The sequence below is a fragment of the Diceros bicornis genome, chromosome 6, assembly GCF_020826845.1.
Source record: "Diceros bicornis minor isolate mBicDic1 chromosome 6, mDicBic1.mat.cur, whole genome shotgun sequence".
NCBI lineage: Eukaryota > Metazoa > Chordata > Mammalia > Perissodactyla > Rhinocerotidae > Diceros > Diceros bicornis.
The window spans coordinates 67108922-67130890 of NC_080745.1; positions in this window are offsets into that span (position 1 = coordinate 67108922).

A 21969-nucleotide genomic window follows, 5' to 3' on the forward strand; every position below is an offset into this window, starting at 1 on the left:
GGGGCGATGGTGGGGGTGGGGAAGCCACTGAGCCAGGCCTGTCTTGGGAGATGGGGTGGAGGTGGAAGGAATGGACATAATTGCTACTACCCAGGGCCCCCTGATCCCCAAACCAGGAGAGGAAGAGTGGTGGGAAAGCCTGAGTCAGTGAGGTTCTACGGGAGGGATGGGTGGCAGGGGCTAGTGGGAGTTGTGGGGTGAGGTCAAAGGACTGAGGATTGATCCCCACGTTGAATATGGCTGTCAGGGAATTTGTCTTTAGGAAGTGTTCCATATTGTGCAGATGCATCAGAATTTGGTTCTCCCTTTCCCAGGGTGGTCAGGGAAAGAGAGGGAGACAGAGAGTGGGTAGGGGGGCAGCTCCAGACCCCGAGCTCCATAAGGAGCCACCCCAGGCTGGAATGACTGGCACCCTTACTGCCCAGGAAAAAAAGGAAGAAAAATCCTCAGAGTGGCTCCCCTAAGCCCCCACTCAGTCTCTTCTTAGGCACAGGCTCCCCCTGGTGGTTACTCTTATCACCGCCAGCTCCACTCAATACCCTCAAACACGCGCCCACACTTCCCCATTTTTTGACTAAGGCCTGAGGAAGCCTCTGAGGTGGTAAATTAAGGTTCCCTGAGGGCAAGAGAGGAGGCGAATGTCAGAGTAGAATTCAGGGAGCAAAATCATGGGGAGGGGGAGGGACCCTGGACTTGTAGTAGGGCAGTATCACTCAGAAGAAAGGAGTCCTGAACTGACGGGATGCTTCTTCTCCAGGGCTGGAACTCTGCCCCAGCTACTAGCCTGACCTGGATAATTTGGTCCAACTGGAGAGGAAGTTGAGGGCACAAGAGAGTTTCCTGGGAAGAAACAGTGAGGTCATATTTTATATGAATTTGAAATATAGGAATAAGATCTCAGGCCTTATTCAAAATTATTAAAGTCTCACTTTATGCACAAAATGTGAAATGGAGGCGAATCTCCCCAAATAAAAAAATTTTCGAGAATCACAATTTCAAGGCTAACTGACAGTGTGAATTGTAAACTGTGCTTGCATTATTACATGGGTCCCCATTTCTGCTAGTAAACAAAAATTCAGGTGGGGAGAGAGACTGAATCAGGCTGTGAGGACAGGGCTGAGTGGCCAGGGTCACTCACCAGTTGTGGGTAGAAGTTTTGAAGCAGTTTCTCCTCTAATTCCCAGAGGGAGGGCCTGGGCCTGGCTCCAAAGGTCTCTGCAAAGAAGCAGAAACAAAGGTGAAGAGAGACAGAGTCAGAGAGATGAGTAAGAGGATGGGGTTGGACTAGGAGAAGAGAGAGAAGACAGATGGGAATGGGGAGAGGGGCCTAGAGGAGGCAGGGAAATGCACTCAGTCTGGGGAGCAGAGGAGGCTCTCAGGTGTGAATGCTGGGAGGATGGACGAAGGGGCAGAGAGGGAGTCCCTTGGGGACTCTCACTAGAGTTATAGCCAAAGCATACAGCCAGTGGGACAGCTGGTCTAGATCTGGTCTCCCAGAGGTTTCCATTATTTGGGAAATAAAGGAAAAGGGAAGGAGCTGTGAAGAACTGAGCAAGAGGGAGTGGGGGGCGGCTTTCACCAAGAATGAGGATGATCTACCTCATCTTGGGCCTCCCTGAGCTGGAAGTTCTAGTGGAGCAGACTGATCAGGTATTTCAAAGGTTTCAGGTCCTCAGGCTTTGGCAGCCACTCAGATTCCAAGGTGATACGCAGTCTTCTCAAAGACTCTATTACTCTTGTTTTATACTGGGAAGTGGGGAGAAGTGGGCATTGCCCCCACCCCTAACAGCCTTAGGCAGGCTCTAAGAGCAGCCTGGAGCCTCAGAATTGGAGGACAGGGCTTCCCTAGCAGAGGTGGACAGAGCCCTGATGCTGGGGGTGGGAAGGCTACAGTGAGGGAAGGAAAGGAAAGGCTGAGGGGAGATATAGGGGCAGAGGGGACGTAGACATAGCCAGGTCAGTGTCTTGGGCCAAGGCAGGGGGGATACTGACCTGAGTATCATTGAGATAGTTGTCCAGAGGGGAAATCAAGTGACCACTCATCACTGACTAGATTGGCTCGTTGTTCTCACAGCCCCTTTGGGGAGAATGGAGGGTCAGTGTGGGATAGGGGATTATTGGGGAGCCTTGGGGAGGGAGGAAGGACCCTCCCTCCCCAAGTGGGTCACACATCAGTGACCCACTCCCCCCTTTACCACATTGGTCAGGCCCTAGTGAGTTCCCCAGTGAGTAGATCTCCCCTGTAAATGTTGGGAAAGGGAAGGACATAAGGTGGCCTTTACCAGGTATAAGGGAAGAGCTGCTTCAGAAGAGGGAATGGGAATGGCTCCAGAGTAGAAAGCTTGGAAGTGGATGGCCAAGAGAGATCAGACCAGAGAAGGAGAATCAGACAGACAGAATGGCGTGGCTTAGTGGTTGAGTGCGCGCGCTCCGCTGCTGGCGGCCCAGGTTCGGATCCTGGGCGTGCACTGACGCACCACTTCTCAGGCCATGCTGAGGCCGCGTCCCACACACAACAACTAGAAGGATGTGCAACTATGACATACAACTATCTACTGGGGCTTTGAGACAAAAAGGAGGGGGATTGACAATAGATGTTAGCTCAGAGCTGGTCTTCCTCAGCAAAAAGAAGAGGATTAGCATGGATGTTATCTCAGGGCTGATCTTCCTCACAAAAAAAAAAAAAAAGAAAGAATGGGGACCCGAATCCTTTGTGGCTTCTCCAATAAAAGATACATGTAGTTTCTCCTTGTAGAATGCACCTTCCCAGGTGGCCCCAGATGATCTCTCTACTGCAACCTTGTGTGGTTTTTGTTTTAATGACAAGTTTAATTGGAGCTGGGAGTGGGCTCTTGACTCCACATTTGTCAATTTTGTTAGCCTTGTCTATCATCCCCTTAATTATCAGCAGTCAGATCTTTAACTCGAAGAGGCCTCATGTGCTTGGCATGAGGGAAAGCCAGTGAAAGAATCTGTGGTCAATCCATTTCTCCCCCCCGTGAGTAGTTTTTTGGAAGCAGAGCTCCAAGGAGTCATGTCATGTAGGTGGGGACAGCTGAGGAACCATCAAGAAAACAAGAAGGGGTCTAGCCCGGGTGGCGTAGCAGTTAGGTGGCGCATTCCACTTCGGTGGCCCGGGGTTCGCAGGTTCGGATCCTGGGCGTGCACCAATGCACCGCTTGTCAAGCCATGCTGTGGCAGCGTCCCATATAAAGTAGAGGAAGATGGGCACAAATGTTAGCCCAAGGCCAATCTTCCTCAGCAAAAAGAGGAGGATTGGCATCGGATGTTAGCTCAGGGCCGATCTTCCTGGGGGTGGGGGGGAGAGGGAGAGAGAGGGGGAGAGAGGAAGGAGAGAGGGGGGAGAGAGGGGGAAGAGAGGGGGGAGAGAGGGGGGAGAGAGGGGGAGAGAGGGGGAGAGAGGGGGAGAGAGGGGGAGAGAAAGAGAGAGAGGGGGAGAGAGGGGGAGAGAAAGAGAGAGAGGGGGGAGAGAGAGAAAGAAAGAAAGAAAGAAAAAGAAAACAAGAAGGGAGCAGTTCTCAGTCAGTTTCAAGTCTGCCCTGCCCCTCCCAGCTCTATGCCCCAGCTTCAATTCCCCATTACCACGCTGTCAAGCCTTGGTCTTCTCTTTGCATTTCTCACATCTCTCACACTCAGTCTCTCAAAGGAATGGATTTTAAGCTTGTGTGTATTGTTGGTCAAATCCACTGAGTTCAGCAGTACACTGAAATTCTTTTTTTTTTTTGAGGAAGATTAGAAGAGCTAACATCTGTTGCCAATCTTCCCCCCTCTTTTTCCCTTTTTCTCCCCAAAGCCCCAGTAGATAGTTGTATGTCATAGTTGTACATCCTTCTAGTTGCTCTATGTGGGACGCCACCTCAGCATGGCTTGATGAGCAGTACGTATGTCCATGCTCAGGATCCAAACCGGTGAACCCCGGGCCGCAGACGCGGAATGCATGAACTTAGCCGCTATGCCACCAGGCTGGCCCCAGCAGTACACTGAAATTCTTAAAAGCTGAATTCAGCAAGTCTTCTGTATTATAAACTCTGTTGACATCCCAACATCCTCCGGCTGGGTAGCCACATCTGGTGGCAGGTGGAAATAGGGTGTTAGTACAAGAGTAGGATCTGGAGCTGGGGGGATAGCCCACCCCATACTTGTCATAATGTCTGTGCCTTCTTGTCCACTATTTCTGGGGTACTATAGAGAGATTATGGGTCCCCTAATGGCATTCCAAGTTTCTCTAGCCCCAAATAATGGTATTCCAAGATTCTAGGAAAGGGTGATTAGGAGTTGACCCTACTAGGACCTCCCTGGAATGAGATCCTTTAGCCTTTGTGGCTCTCCTGAAAGTCTTTCCCTAAGGGGGCTGTTCCTGCATGAGGCTGAGGAAATACAGAGGTGATAATAATCAATTGAGAGATGCTCAGATGCAACCATATCAGAGGTAAGGAGGAACATGAATGGTTGCCCTGGTTGGTGTCTTCAGGCCAGGGCTAAGAGGAGAGCAGAAAGAGCCAGGATGCTGTCTGCCCTTTCATTCCACGGACCAGGGCTGGCAGAAGTTTCCCAGGTTTCTGTAATTTTCAAACCTTCCCTAGACTAGTAGCTTAGTAACATTGAGTCTTTTTCCCCATAATGATCAACTGTAAAATTTTTGAAAGAAAAAGATTCTATACAATTGGGAGATCTTAACAGAGGAGGCAAAGAGGTGTGAGGAGAGCTGGTGCTTCACTCAGCATTCAGTCTAGAGGTGTGAGGAGCCCCAGGGATTGAATGGGTAGACAGTAAGCAGGCTGAGGCTCTTAAAGCTCGTAGGAAGGAAGAAAGAGGGCGTGGGGTAATACCAACTGCAAGGCTTATGTGGCTCCCAGTTCAGGAAAAGAATCCTGAGTGGGAAAGAAAAGAACCCAGCCGAATGGCTGGGCTAGGCCCTTGCAAGAAGGGAGAAAACAGGGCTCAGAGAGGTGGTTTGGATTGGCAAAAGGACCCTCTGGGGGCTTAAACCTGATGGCTTCTCCAGCATATTAAGACACCTCCCATCCCTGGGAATACTCCCACTTTGTTGATGATCTTATGGGGATTCATTTTCAAAAAAGTGTTTACCAATGATATAAGCTCATTAAATATGGGAGCTAGAGGAAGAAAAAAAGGGAGCGGGCAAAGACTAGGACCCCGCACCTTGCTTGCCTCACTTGCCTCATGGAGGCAGAAACTTCCCTTCCCTCCTTCTCCAAATCCTGACATGAACTGGACACAATGCCCTCGCATTGTACAATAGAGAACAGTGGTGTGGATTCTGCCAATGCTGACCTTTCCCTGCCACCAACATTTGTGTCCTGTCTCAAAAAGGCTCTTGGGGACCAGGCTGGGAATCAAGATCTTCCCCAGCATAAAGAAGCTTCTTAAAGTAGGGACAGGGCCGTCCCCGTGGCTTAGTGGTTAAGTGCACACGCCCCGCTTCTGGCGGCCTGGGTTCGGATCCCGGGCGCGCACCAATGCACTGCTTGTCCGGCCATGCTGAGGCGGTGTCCCATATACAGCAACTAGAAGGATGTGTGACTACGACATACAACAATCTAGGCTTTGGGGAGAAACGGGGGAAAAAAAAAAAAGGAGGAGGATTGGCAATAGATGTTAGCTCAGGGCTGGTCTTCCTCAGCAAAAAGAGGAGGATTGGCATGGATGTTAGCTCACAGCTGATCTTCCTCACAAAAAAAAAAAAAAAAAGAGTGTCCTTATAAGATAGAAGAAAAGGAGAAAACACAGAGACACAGAAGAAGGCCATGTGAAGACAGAAGCAGAGATTGGAGTGATGGGTCTGCAAAGTCAAGTAACACCAAGGATTGCTGCCAGCCCCCAGAAGCTAGGAAAGACGCATGGGCTGGATTCTTCCTCGGAGTCTTCAGAACACACCAACTCTGTAGATACCTTGATTTTGAACTTCTGTCCTCCAGAACTGTGAGAGAATAAATGTCTGTTGTTATAAGCCATTAAGTTTGTGGTCATTTGTTACAGCAACCCTAGAAAGCTAATATACACCCCAAGAATGAAGTCAGGTCTCCTTCATTGGGTCTCCCTAAGGATAGGGTGTATATTTTTGGTGGAGGATATCTTTTCTGGACCAGACTCTGGATGGCAGTAAAGGGCTGAGGCTCTCAGGAGGCCCCTCACCAGGCTAAGGCTGAGGATGAGCCTTAGGCGGTAAACTGGCACTTGCTGGCAGAGTTCTCTGCACTTGCCCAGGGTAGTTTAATGCTGCTGCACAGGGTCTGAAGCTCTTGGTTCAGCTGGTCCCTCTTCCCAGTAAGCTGAGAGGCAAGGTCCCCATTGCTGTAAAGAACCTTCTTCGAAGCTTTGGTTGCTAGGACAGGAGCCAAGAAAAACAAACAGGACCTAGGCCCTGGTGTTGACAGTAGGAAGAGGACCTGGCTTTGACTTCAGCCCAGGGAGGCACTGCTCTGCTAGGCCAAACTGGGGCCACAATCCTGGGGGCTCCTTGGATAACTTCTGCCCTCCCCAACACACACACATACACACTGGAAGAGCATTTCACAAATCAAAGTACCTCCCTGTCAATCATTTCATCTGATCCTCCTACCCTCTAAAGCCCATAGGGCAGGGGTTATGATGCCCATATTACAGATGAGAGAGCTAAGCTGCACACAGGTAAGCTGGATCATTGGCTAACAGGTGAGAGAACTGGGACTAGAAGGGAGACCCGTCTGCAGGCTTTAGGCCAGCGCCCTTCCACTTCCCCTGTGAACCTGGGGAACCCCTCTCAGCTCCAGGATAGGACCCTCAGCCATGTGTGGACTGCCCTAGTAGCAGGATTTTAACTTTGGACTTGGGGAAGGCAGGTGTATGAACAAAGGACCAAGAGCACTGAAACTCATAAAGCAAAGGAGGTACATGTAAAATTACAACATCCTTCAGTTTTAATTAGCCCCAACCTGTCAAGACAGCCTGCCGGCCCACTCAGATCTGGAGCATTCCTCCATGCTTTCATGCATTCTGAACTGTTAGAAGTGTACCTGGAGACTCACTGGATAAGAACTCACATGAATTTAATCCTGCCTTTACTACCTATTGTCTGTGTAACCTTGAGTAACTTTCTTAACATCTCTGAGCCTCAATTTCCTTAGCCATAAAATAGGAAAAGTAATAGTATCTACCCTATAGGACAGTCTTTTTTTTTTTTTTTTTTTGAGGAAGATCAGCCCTGAGCTAACATCCATGCCAATCCTCCTTTTTTTTTTGCTGAGGGAGACTGGCCCTGAGCTAACATCTGTGCCGATCTTCCTCCACTTTATGTGGGACACCGCCACAGCATGGCCTGACAAGGAGTGTGTCAGTGCATGCCTGGGATCTGAACCCGGGCCGCCAGCAACGGAGTGTGTGCACTTAACTGCTATGCCACGGGGCCGGCCCTGATATAGGACAGTTTTGAGGACTAAAAGAGAGAATGAATGTGGAAAAAATTACTTGTAAGTTGTAAATTCTATACATATCACTTGGAGGGCACTATTAGTTAGGAACCTTAGGAATCTCTAAGGTCAGAGAGGTTAAATGACTGAGAAAAGGTCACAAACTACAGCAAAATTATATCATAACAAAGGGATTGAGTTCTAAAGTCAATGCACAGGTCAAAAATTGAATATAGTCAAAACATGAAAATTCCTTAAATCAGCCATAAAATAAAGCAGAGCCAAATTCTCAATAAGTCCGGCTCAGCCACTTTGGAACCAATTGCTGTTTCAATGGTTGAACACCAGATTTGGAAGTTGGCTTGCTTTTAGGGTCCATGTTGTGTGAAAAATGTCTGAATCATTGAACTCACACTTAGGGTAACTGAGATGCCGTTTCCCTTCTCACCCTGCCAGCTGTTCAAAATGGAATCTCTCTTAGCTTAGTGTGCATAGCTGTATTGGCCCTGAGTAAAATGTGCAGGTGATGTGGCTCCATTGTGGTTGAAGCAAGATTCAAACCTAATAGCTGTGACTCCCTTCCAAGCATTTGTTCTTCCAGCTAGGGGGTCCTAACTGTTATTAGGGTGGGCCTGCTTCTTCCTGAGCCTGCTTTGAGTCTCCTACCCATAGCCACTCCTCAAACCCATCCCTTTCATCCTCCATCAGCTCAGACAAGGATTCCAGCATGAGCTTTTGATGTTGTGATATTGTAAGTTATAATAAATACATAGCTGGTTTTCATCCCCATTTCTGGCACAGAGCTCCTAAAACCCTTGGAATTTCCTAAGTGATAAGAGCAATAAACGTGTCTTGATATTCATAACAAACCGTTTCAACCACACCTGAGTTTATGTTAATGAAGTGACTTTTGGAAAGCACCTAAGGTTGGCGGCTGGTTGCCAGGTGAACCAACCATGTGATTAGAGGTTGGAACTCTCAGTACCCGCCCCCCCCACCTCTGGGGAAGGGAGAGGGACTGGAGTTTGAATCAGTTGCCAATGGCCAATGATTTAATCAATCGTGCCTATTTAATGAAGTCTCCATAAAAACACAAAAAAGACAGGGTTCAGAGAACTTCCAGGCTGATGAACCAGAATGCATCCAGGCGCCCAGAGGGTGGCACACCCCAAACTCCACAGGGACAGAAGCTCCTGTGTTCAGGACCCTTCCGGACCTTGCCCTATGTATCTCTTCATCTGGCTGTTCATTCGTATCCTTTAATATCCTTTGTAATAAACTGGTAATCTAGTAAGTAAATGGGTTTCCTGAGTTCTGTGAGCTACTCTAGCAAATTAATCAAACAGAGGAGGGGGTCGTGGGAATGTCCAATTTATAACCAGTTGGTCAGAAGCACAGGTAACAACCTGAACTTGTGATTCGTGTCTGAAGTAGGGGGCAGTCTTATGGGACTGAACCCTTAACCTGTGGAATCTAATGCTGTTCTCCAGATAGATAGTGTCAGAATTGAGTTGAATTGTAGGACACCCAGCTGGTGTGGGAGAATCACTTGGCGGTGTTGAAAAAACACATGATAGAGATACCCACGGAGGGTGAGCCACATGTTGATCCCCAGCAAGGGCCTGAAGTCTGGGGGAGACAGGGTGATAATGAACCACCATAGCTCTCCACCCCTCCTAGTCCCACTGCAGGCTGTTTCCATCTCACCCAGCAGGTTAGATCGGATTTTTCTGATGGGCTCCCATTCATAGATGGTGTTTGTATCCATGTCCTGGGAGGTAGAGGGAGCAGTGTTAGGATACCAGGAGTACAGGAAAGTTTGAGGGAAGGATATTTCCTACCCAGAAATGATCCCTAGGGAGAAGGGACAGAGAAATTAGATTGGGTGGGCTGGGGTCTCATATCTGTGACTGTGATGCCTGGAATCTGACACTCCCATGGGTGTGACCCAGGCTTTCTGGGAGGCTGGGATTCGGGAGTGGGGATGGGATCTGAGTCTGGGGCATGGGAGGGAAATTCCCAGGGGTGGAGGGAAAGTTAAGTTCCTTCTGTGCCTGGAGGATAGACTTAAGGGAGGAGCAAAGGCTGTACGTGTTATTTATGAGGGAGTAGCCACTGTAGGAAATGACCTCATATAGTTGCTTATTGCTTATGAAGCTGCAAGATGCTCCAGGCCCTGGGGAGACAAGGCAGGAGGGGTGGGAGGGAACTCAAGGCCAGGTTGGAATGTGGAGAGAGATCGAAACAGTCAGGAGAGGAGAATGGGGCAGAGGACAGGTGGAGGTGTGGAAGTTAGGAGGGGATGGATGGAGGTGGGGGGTCAGGGATGAGAGACGAAAATGGAAGACGGGTCAGAGCAGATCAGAGGAGCCAGGGTTTGGGCAGGGGTTGGGTTTGGGGAGTTCTGGGTAATGAAAAGAGATGGTTCATAGAGGGATGGGGCCCAAAAAGTCAAGGTGGGGAGGAGTCACAGGTTAGGATGGGATCTCCCTGAGGAGACCAAAGGTGGCTTCCAGCCTGAGGAACCAGCTTTCAGACATGAGGGGTGGGCACTAGGTAGGGGAAAGGCAACATACAGGAGAAGCATGGTCATGGCCAGCAGGAAGCAGGCAGGCAGGTGGTGCTGGAAGCTGGACTGATGGAACTAATAGCCCCTGCAGAACTCACACAGGCAGCTGTACAGGCTGAGGCTGGACAGGAAGAGCACCAGACCGAAGATGAAGGCAAACACCAGCCACTGTTATGTAGCCAGCCTCAAATTTCAAGAGCTGGGAGGGGGCAGGAGGGAATGTGGTCTTAGGCTTCAGCCAGACATCCGGGTAGCTACTCACATGTCCTACCTCCTGCGTGTGCAGGGCAGGGAGCTGTGGCGGCAGGGGTGGCCTCTGGAGGCCAGACCTGCAAACAGAGCCCCTCTTATCTTCCTGTAGATGTCTCACTGGCCGTCCTTGTTTTTTATGCTCTCAGCAAGTCTAGATCTAGGTGGGGGAGGAGGCAGAATGGACCCAATTAGCTAGCACCTATTGGGCAAAGGGGTAACAGCCTCTTCTGTGCCCTCTCCTTACACCATCCAGAAAACATCCTGATACACTGACATGGGACAGGAGGGCTCTGATGGGGTGCTCCGGAGCCTCTTTGCTTTACTGCTAGACTGGCCTACTTAATTTGCAATTTCCTAGTTCCTGACTCTCCCATTCCTCCACTCCAATCCTCCCACACGTCCCACTTCAGAGTCCCATCCCTTGCCACTCCTGTGGGCTTCAGAGCATCCCCTGGGGTGACCTCCTGGGAGTGAGCTGGCTGGAAGAGGAGAGGTGGAGGGACTATTTCTAGTCTGACAGGTGGCTGGGGACAGAGAAGTCCTACCACCCAACCCCCCCACACCCCCAACCCCCTCCCTACCCCCCCACCCCCGATCTCCCAGGGCCTCTGGACATATCACAATAGCTAATCTTTACTGAAAGTTTGCTCTGTGCCGGGCAATTTCTAAACTCTTTATATCAATTCATCCTCCTAACAACCCTATAAGACAGGTGCTATTATTATCCTCATTTTAGAGATGAGGAAACAAGCTCAAAGAGGTTAAATAACTTGTTCAGGGTTACCCACCTATAAGTGGTTGGGCCAGAATTCAAAACAGGGGCGTCTATAGCAAGAGCTTGTGCTCTGAACCACGGTGCTGTGATTACTCCAGGGATCCCCATTTTAGTTCATAGCGCCATGTCCTCCTAGTTCCTTCAAACCTCAACATTGCCTTCTCTCCTTCCTACCCACTCACTCCCCACATTCAGTAAGCAGCCAAATTGTATCTGTTCTCCTCCTTCTCTCCCCAGTGCCACCACAAATGCCCTAATTCAGGTCTTTGTTACTTCCACCGGGATTCTGTCTCTTTTTTTGTGTGTGTGAAGATTAGCTCTGAGTTAACATCCATTGCCAATCCTCTTCTTTTTGCTGAGGAAGATTGGTCCTGGGCTAACATCAGTGCCCATCTTCCTCTACTTTATATGTGGGATGCCTGCCACAGCATGGCTTGATAAGCGGTGCATGGGTCTGTGCCCGGGATCCGAACCTGCGAATCCCAGGCTGCTGAAATGGAGTGCGCGAACTCAACCACTACTCCACTGGGCCGGCCCCATGAGTTTTAAGAGTTATTTACATATTATAGACACACATCTTTTATCAAATATATGATTTGCAAATATTTTCTCTCATTCTGTGGGTTGTCTTCACTTTTTTGAGGATGTCTTTTGAAGCACAAAAGTCTTAAACTTTGACAAAGTCCAAATTATGTATTTTTTCTTTGGTCACTTGTGCTTTTGCTGTGCTTGGTAAACTTTGAAGTATAACATATAGAAATGTACACATATCACAAATGTACAACTTGACAAATTTCCTCAAACTGAACACACTCTGTAACCAGTGCTGAGATCAAGAAGCAGAACATTATCAGCATCCCAGAAGTCTTCCTCATGACCCTTTCCAATCATTTTTCCCCTCCAAGGGTAACTACTGTCCTGATTTTTAGCGTCGTGATTGGTTTTGCCTGTTTTTGAAGTATATAAACAGAATCATACTAAAGAGGCGATGATTTTCAATGATCCTAGCCAATGCTCAGAAGGATGTGAAGAGACTAGAATCTCATATACTTTGAGTAAGCTAATCTCTCAGAAAAGCAACTTGTATTAATGTGTACAACATTTGACCCACTAATTCCATTTCTGGGAATCACAGCATTACTTATAATACAGAAAATTTGGAAACTCCAAAAAGTGATGGATAGGAAAATGGCTTGGTTAACTACGGGACATTCTAACAACGGAATGCTATACAGCCATCAAAATGATATTTACCAAGAGGTTAAAAGAATGTAAAAAAAACGCTTATGATAAATGTTAAGTGAAAAAGTAGGATAAAAAATTATCTTACAAAGTGGCTGCAATTATATAAAAGGGCCTATGCATAGGAAAAAATATATGGAAAGAAAGTACAATGGTGGTAATAAGATGACTGGATTCTAGGTAGATTCTTATTTTTCAAATTCCCTTTAAGGTGTTCCCGCTACCTTTAATTATAACAAATATTAACCATAAAAGAGACAGAATCCTGGATTCTGGATTGGCATCAGATGTTAGCTCAGGGCTAATCTTCCTCGCCAAAAAAAACCTCACAACTCAGTAATAAAAAGACAACTCAATTTAAAACTGGGCAGGGCCGGCCCCGTGGCTTAGCGGTTAAGTGCGCTTGCTCTGCTACTGGCGGCCTGGGTTCGGATCTCGGGCGCGTACCGACGTACCGCTTCTCCGGCCATGCTGAGGCCACGTCCCACATACAGCAACTAGAAGGATGTGCAACTATGACATACAACTATCTACTGGGGCTTTGGGGAAAAAAAAAAAAGAAAAAGGAGGAGGATTGGCAATAGATGTTAGCTCAGAGCCGGTCTTCCTCAGCAGAAAGAGGAGGATTGGCATGGATGTTAGCTCAGGGCTGATCTTCCTCACAAAATAAATAAATAAAAAAAACTGTTAAAAAAAAAAAAGGGCAAAGGCTCTCTGAATAGACATTTCTCCAAAGAAGATATACAAATGGCTAATAAATACATGAAAAGATGCTCAACATTATTAGTCATCAGGGAAATGCAAATCAAAACCACAATGAGATACCACTTCACATACTCCAGGATGGCTATAATAAAAAAGACAGACAACAACAAGTGTTGGGGAGAATATAGAGAAATTAGAGCCTTCATACATTGCTGATGGGAATGTAAAATGGTGCAGCCACTTTGGAAAACAGTCTGGCAGTTGCTCAAAAGGTTAAATATAGAATTGCCATATGACCGAGCAATTCCACTCCTAGATATATACCCAAGAGAAATCAAAACACGTCTACACAAATATGTGTACATTAATTGTTCACAGCAGCATTTTTCACAGCAGCCAAAAAGTGGAAACAATCCAAATGTCCATCAAATGATGAATAGATAAATAAAATGTAGTATATCCATACAATGAAATATTATTTGGCAATAAAAAGAAATGAAATACTGGTACAGGCTACAACATGGATGAATCTTGCAAACATTCTGCTAAGTGACAGAAGCTAGTCACAAGAAACCATATATTGTATGGCTCCATTTATAAAACATGTCCAGAACAGGCAAATTTATAAAGACATAAAGTAGATTACTGGTTGCCTGGAGTTGGGATAGCGGGAGAAAAATGTTGGGTGACTGCTAATGGATATGAGTTTTCTTTTTGGAGTGATGAAGAAAATGTTTTAAAATAGGTTGTGGTGATGGTTGCACAATACTATGAATATACTATCCAAAAAGTATATTGAGCAAATCAAAACCACACTAAGATATCACCTGATGCCCATTAGAATGGCTATAATCACCAAGACAAAAACCAACAAATGCTGGAGATGCTGTGGAGAAACGGGAACCCTAATTCACTGCTGGTGGGAATGCAAACTGGTGCAGCCTCTATGGAAAACAGTATGGAGAGTCCTCAAAAAATTAAAAATAGAAATACCTTATGATCCAGTTATCCCACTACTGGGTATCTACCCAATGAACCTGAAATCAACAATCCAAAGAGGCTTATGCACCCTATGTTCACTGCAGCATTATTCACTATAGCCAAGACATGGAAGCAACCCAAGTGTCCCTTGACTGATGATTGGATAAAGAAGATGTGGTATATATATATATACAATGGAATACTACTCAGCCATAAAAAAAAGACAAAATTGTCCCATTTACAACAACATGGATGGACCTGGAGGATATTATGTTAAGTGAAATAAGCCAGAAAGAGAAAGAGAAACACTGCATTATTTCACTCATTTGTGGAAGATAAACCAACAAATGGACAGATAGAACTGTTTGGTGGTTACCAGGAGCCGGGGGTTGGGGGTGGGCACAAGGGGTGAAGGGATGCATTTATATGGTGCCTGACAAACAATAATGTACAACAAAAATTTCACAATAAAAAAAAAAGTATATTGAGGGGCCGGCCTGGTGGCGTAAGTTCACGTGTTCTGCTTCTGCAGCCCGGGGTTCCCTGGTTCAGATCCTGGGTGCAGACCTACTCACTGCTCATCAAGCCATGCTGTGGCAGCGTCCCATATAAACTAGAGGAAAATGGGCACGGATGTTAGCCCAGGGCCAATCTACCTCAGCGAAAAGAAGAGGATTGGGGCCGGCCCTGTGGCTTGGCGGTTAAGTGCACTCGCTCCGCTGCCGACAGACCGGGGTTCGGATCCTGGGTGCGCACCGACGCACCGCTTCTCTGGCCACACTGAGGCTGCATCCCACATACAGCAACTAGAAGGATGTGCAGCTATGACATACAACTATCTACTGGGGCTTTGGGGGAAAAATAAATAAATAAAAATTTAAAAAAAAAAAGAAGAGGATTGGCATCGGATGTTAGCTCAGGGCTAATCTTCCTCACAAAAAGCAAAAAAAAAAGTATATTGAATTTTACACTTTAAATGGGTGAATTGTATGGTATGTAAATTATATCTCAGGAAAGTTGTTATACCTTTTTTTTTTGTTGTTAATTTTTATTTATTTATTTTTCCCCCAAAGCCCCAGTAGATAGTTGCACATCCTTCTAGTTGCTGTATGTGGGATGCGGCCTCAGCATGGCCGGAGAAGCAGTGCGTCGGTGCGCGCCCGGGATCTGAACCCTGGCCACCAGTAGCGGAGCACGCAGACTTAACCGCTAAGCCACGGGGCCGGCCCCGCTGTTATATCTATTTTTAAAATTTACTAGGAAAAATATCTTTGTTAGTTTGATAGACAAAAAAAGAGCCATATTATTTTAATATACATTCATTTGATTATTATATTTTGATGTGTTTTAGTCTTAGTACTTCCTCCTCTGAAATTGTCCTTTACCCATTTATCTATTGAGGAGCCTCTTTTTTTAACCTATTTTTCATGTATTAGTTATACAAAAATATTGTAAATCATCATATATACTGCAAATATATTTCCCAATGTATCTGCTTTTTTGGAGGGTTGGGGGAGCAGGAATCTAGGTTGTTTTTTATTTATATGCCCATATACCAAAGTTGTAAATTTAGTCTGTATGTAGTCAAATTGATCACTCTTTTCCTTTGTTGTTTCTTTTTTCTTGAGGTGAAATTAACTCTTTTCTTTTTTGATTTCTTCTACAGTATTTAAACTTGCAAGTTAATCCTCCTCACACATACTCCTAGAAGGTTGATGAATACTATTTCATCTTATCTTTTTCTAATTTTATTTGCTTACGTTTAATTCTTTAATCTTGTAAAATTTATTTTATGATGTTAGGATCTTTTTGTTTTGGTTTTCTTTTCTTTTTTTTCTTTTTGGTGACGAAGATTGGCCCTGAGCTAACATCTGTGCCCATTTTCCTCCATTTTTTATATGTAGGACGCCTGTCACAGCATGGCTTGACGAGTGGTGCATATGTCTGCACCCAGGATCTGAACTCAGAACCCTGCGCTGCCGAAGGGGAGTGCCCGAACTTAGCCACTACTGCTACCGGTCCGCCCCGTTTTGGTTTTCTAAGTTGCTAGCAACATGGACTTCAGGGTCTTCTAATTGGTCCTCCTTCTGTAGTCCTATATACCACACCAAACTAATCTTAATTAAACAGATCCGGGGCCGGCCCGTGGCTTAGCAGTTAAGTGCGGGAGCTCTGCTACCGGCGGCCCGGGGTTCGGACCCCGGGCGTGCACCGACACACCCCTTGTCAGGCCACTGTGAGGCGGCATCCCACATACAGCAACTAGCAGGATGTGCAACTACCACATACAACTATCTACTAGAGCTTTGGGGAGAAAAGAGGGAAAAAAGGAGGAGGATTGGCAATGGATGTTAGCTCAGGGCCGGTCCTCCTCAGCAAAAAGGGGAGGATTGCCATGGGTGTTAGCTCAGGGCTGATCTTCCTCACAAAGAAACAGATCTAACTAGGTTACTTCTCTGTTCAAAAACCGTTGGTGGGGGACCGGCCCGTGGCTTAGCCGTTAAGCGCGCGCGCACCGCTACTGGTGGCCCGGGTTCGGATCCTGGGCGCACACCGAGGCACCGCTTCTCCGGCCATGCTGAGGCGGCGTCCCACATACAGCAACTAGAAGGATGTGCAACTATGACATACAACTATCTACTGGGGCTTTGGGGGAAAAAAAAAAGGAAAAAGGATTGGCAATAGATGTTAGCTCAGAGTCGGTCTTCCTCAGCAAAAAGAGGAGGATTAGCATGGATGTTAGCTCAGGGCTGATCTTCCTCACACACACACACAAAAAACCGTTGGTGGCTTCCCATTCCCTATAAAATTAAGTCTAAACTTCTCAACCTGTCATTCAAAACTCTCTACAATTTAGGAAGACTGTGGAAGGCAGTTTTGCTGATTCCTTGTCTCCCATCTATCAAAGTATCCATCATTCCTTCCCTCAATACCCCAAACCCCCAGTGTGCCCTTTGCTGCAACAGCCTCACTTACTCGCTCAATTGTCTTCCCCCTGGACCCTCCTTCTTCAGTACCTTCCCTAAAGCTATGCCTTTACTTAGAATGTCAGTCTTGGGCCGGCCCCGTGGCTTAGTGGTTAAGTGCGTGCTCTGCGCTGCTGGCAGCCTGGGTTTGGATCCTGGGCGCGCACTGACGCACAGCTTCTCCAGCCATGCTGAGGCCGCATCCCACATAGAGCAACTAGAAGGATGCGGAGCTATGACATACAACTATCTACCGGGGCTTTGGAGGGAAAAAAAAAATAAGTAAAATCTTTAAAAAAAAAAAAAAAAAGAATGTCAGTCTTTGCCAAAATCACCTGCCACTAGTCCACCTCCCTTCAACAATCACAACCAATTTCACCTTCAGTAAGAAGCCTTCCCAGATCTCTTTGGTCAAAACACATTTCTTTCCCTATAGGTCTATAGCATTTTGCAGGTTTCTCTGATGTGTGCTCTTTACTCAAATTGTGGCCAGGTCTGATTTTCCCTGCTCTGGGAGTTTCTGGAGGGCAGATCTTATTCACGACCTGCCTTAGACCCTTCAGTGACATCCCCATTATGTCTGGATGAAATTCAAAATCCTTGCAAACCCTGTGACCTTGGTTAAGTTACTTGGCCTCTGTGGTCCTTAGTTTCCCCCTTATTTTCTGGCCTTTAGTGTTCTCCTGTTAATGGGAGATAATAACAGTACCTACAAAAGAGTTGTGGTCAGGTTTTTTTTTCTTGGTGAGGAAGATTGGCCCTGAGCTAACATCTGTTGCCAATTCTCCTCTTTTTGCTTGAGGAAGACTGGCTCTGAGCTAACAATTGTGCCAATCTTCCTCTATTTTGTATATGGGACGCCACCACAGCATGGCTTGATGAGCAGTGCGTAGGTCCATGCCCAGGATCCAAATCTGTGAACCCTGGGCCATGGAAGCAGAGCGTGTGATCTTAACCACTATGCCACCAGGCCACCCCTGTGGTCAGCTTTTTTTTTTTTTTTTTGAGGAAGATCAACCCTGAGCTAACATCCATGCCAATCCTCTTTTTTCATTTTTGCTAAGGAAGACCGGCCCTGAGCTGACATCCTTTGCCAATCCTCCTCCTTTTTTTTTTTTCCCCTTTTTCTCCCCAAAGCCCCAGTAGATAGTTGTATGTCATAGTTGCACATCCTTCTAGTTGCTGTACGTGGTATGCCGCCTCAGCACGGCTGGACAAGTGGTGTGTCGGTGTGCGCCCGGGATCCGAACCCGGGCCGCCAGTAGCAGAGCGCGCGCACTTAACCACTAAGCCACGGGGCCGGCCCCATGCAGTCAGCTTTTAATGAGATAATTGACATAAAGTATTTCTCACAATAGCTGGTGTAGAATGAACATTAACTGCTATCATCATCATGGATACCAGGACATTGTCCCATCTGGCCTCAGTCTCTCTCCTGCCACCATTTCTTTGCTTACTAGGCTCAGAACCCAATGGTGTTCTACTCTTCCACCCTGCCAAGCACTTCCCAGCATCAGGATCTGTTTCCTCTACCTGAAATCCTCTTCTCCATGCTCTTCACCTGGCTAAGTTCTCCTCATCCTTCAAGTCTCAGCTGATATAGATCACTGCCTTGGAAAGGACTTCCTTAACTTACCAGTTTAATTAGGTCTCCCTATTATATATTTATCCTGCACTATTCAGCTGTATCATAAATTGTAATTGCATATGTATGTGACTATTTGTTTACTATCTATTTCCCCCCCAACTGTTTGTGCCATGTTTTCTTTTTTTTTTTTAATTTTATTATTTTTTTTTCCCCCAAAGCCCCAGTAGATAGTTGTATGTCATAGCTGTACATCCTTCTAGTTGCTGTATGTGGGACGCAGCCTCAGCATGGCCGGAGAAGCGGTGCGTCGGTGCGCACCCGGGACCGAACCTGGGCCCGGGACCGAACCTGGGCCGCCAGCAGCGGAGCGCGCACACTTAACCGCTAAGCCACGGGGCTGGCCCTGTGCCATGTTTTCTTGTTCACCGTTCTACCTGCAGCTCCCGGCACGTTGTAGATGCTGACTAAATGTAGCCTGACTGGCTGAATGAATGACTGTAGAGTAGTTTATACAGCAGGTACTCAATAAATGTTTGAAATTAATTCAAGTTAACCCTAGATCCTCTGCCATAGTAAAAGCACTCAGAGCTGGGCTTCAGAAACGGGAACATGAGTTTGCAGAGTTCACACCTAACTGTATTAGCAAGAAAACCTCTGTACGTGTACAATAGGAGATAGGAATAAAAACGTTCATAGAAGTGCTCTTCATGATAGCAAAAACCTAGAAACAACCCAAATGTCCAGTGACAGAAGAATGAAGAACTGTGCTATAATCACACAATGGAGTATTACACAGCCTTCAAAATGAACGAACTACAGCAAGATGTAACAATACAAATCTTAGTAATACAACACTAGGTAAAAATAATAAGCTGCCAAAAATTAAATACAGCAGTATTTCTTTATAATAAGGTAAGAAAATAAATAACTAAAATTGTAAAAAATATGGGCCGGCCCGTGGCTTAGCAGTTAAGTGCGCGCACTCCGCTACTGGCGGCCCGGGTTCGGATCCCCGGCGCACACCGACGCACCGCTTCTCTGGCCGTGCTGAGGCCGCGTCCCACATACAGCAACTAGAAGAATGTGCAACTATGACATACAACTATCTACTGGGGCTTTGGGGAAAAAAAATAAAAATTGTAAAAAATAAATTTTTAGGAATACATATAACTAAGATAAATACATAAAAAGGAAAAAACAATGATCCTTGGGAGAGGGATGAGACGGGGATAGACCAGTTAGATTTCAGCTATTGCCAAGGTCCTAGCTTTCGTGTTGATAAGTTCTTATGACAGTATTATAAGTAAATAAATGTTTCCTGTGCATGGAGCAACAAAGAGTGTGTCATGAACCAAGGTTATGATTAATCTAAGTCTGCACATCTGACATCCATTAAAGGAAAGGGAGAGAAATTATGCCTACCTCCTCCAGGCAGCCTTACTTGTTTGGGGGCGATGGGGAAAAGATTTTTCTTCCCCAATCCTCTCTGGAACTTTTCTCCAGGGACTGTCTCTAGGTTCTCCTCCTGGAGAGGTGAGCTGGTGGCACAGAGGTGACGCAGGGAGAGGGGTAATCCAGGGTTTAGCTACTTCAGGAAAAGCATCCTGGAACTGGTGGGAAATGGCCCCTTCCCAAGGCTGGAGTAGGAACCTAGAGGTGTGGGTGAGCTTCCATTACCATTCAGCTTCTCCTACTCCCCAGGCTAAGAACTGCAGGATATGTTGTCTTCCACCCTTTTCCTGTTCAGCCTCATCAAAGACCTCAGGGTGGGGGTGGGGAGGAGCCTCAGAGGTGGGTCCTGAGAGAATGGGACTGTGGCCACAGGGCAGATACTTGTGGTAACCATTCTGAGTACCAGGGAGCAGGGACCAGCAGGGGCCAAAACCAGCATCTTTGAAATTCAGCTTGGAACTAGGGGCCCACAGACTCAAAACTTCTTTTTTCATGTACCCTTCCTTTCAGCCTGGCCCAGAACATGCCTGGGCCATCCTCAGCACCTCCTGCCCCTCATCTCCCTGACTTCCCTGCTCTTCTCTTCTTCATCCAGGCTGTAGCTCCTAATCCCATACTCTTACTTCTTCTACTACCAATCCCCAAGATAAGGCCCTACTTTGTGAAAGAAGGGATGTGAAGAGGCCTTGGGAGGGAAGCTTGCAACTCTTCACCTTACGGGATGGAGCTTGAAGTCAGATTGAACTGGGCTGGGCTGGCTGGGCTGGACTCTTACCTTTGGTGAAGGGGTTAGAGGTCAAGCTGGACTAGGCTAAGAGTATAAAAGAGGGGCTGGAGGTTGTGCTGCTCTAGACTAGCAGTCCTAAGAAAGGGGCTGGAGGTCAGACTGGATTGGGCTGGGATAGGAAACAGGGAAGGAGCTGGGCTCAGGCTGAGCTGGAGGTCTCGGGGTTCAGGGCCTATGCCTCTGCAGTGGGGCCTGGCTGGGGTACACAGTTGGGCTGAAACAAGTTTTTCAGCATCACGCTGGGCCCTGCAGCTGGGCCCTCACCTACAGCTGAAGGCATAAGGCCATGAGGGCCTTGAAGTGCTTCTCCCTTCCCCCATCCCAGCAATTTCTCCTGACCAAGGGCCTTCCCCAGAGGCACTGCTGGGGCAAACAGGGAGGAGCCAGATCTGGGGCTCCAGAGGAAGTTGCTGGCCGCTATGTTTCCTGAGCTCAAAAAGTGGGTTCCCCTGTCTCTCTGGCCCTCTCCCTTCCCCCAAGTGGGACAGAGTTGAAGCCCGGCAATCTATCTCTTCCCTTGACCCCCACCTCCTCCAAAACACACAGTATGTGAACCTGCAAACGACCAACCGAGAGTCCAAGCCTGGCAATCTATCCTTTCCCTTGACCCCCATCCTCCTCCAAAACACACACACACACACACACACACACACACACACACACATACAATGTGAACCTGCAAATGACCAAGCTAGTCACAGAACCGCTGCCCTGGCAGCCCCATAACCCAACAGAATTGTACTGCCAAGCCATGTAATCAACAACACATCCTCATTTATGTACTTATAGCCTCCCACTGACACCCAGAAGTCATGCCTTCTCTGCCTCGTTCAGTACCATATCCCTAGCACCCAGAGTTGGGCCTGGCACCTGGAGATGGCTCAATGAACAATAGCTGAATGAATAAATCCACTGAGACACATACCATAAACAACTGCAAATCCAAGCCGACATACATATTCACACATGTAGATGCTCCGTTACACACACAAATCCAAGCCCTTTCCCAACTCGGCAGTCACATACATACATACACCAGCACACATTCAGGCAAAAAGGCCAGATGTACACCTAATGCCAGACACAGATGCACTGCAGGTAGGTGTTACTTAGCACTCAGGGTGAATTGGTGGTAGCAGCTGGCTGGTAAACGTCCTTCAGTCAGGTCAGGCCTGCAGAGGAGGAGTGGGGCATGTGTGTTTAAGTGCAGGCTTGGGATCTT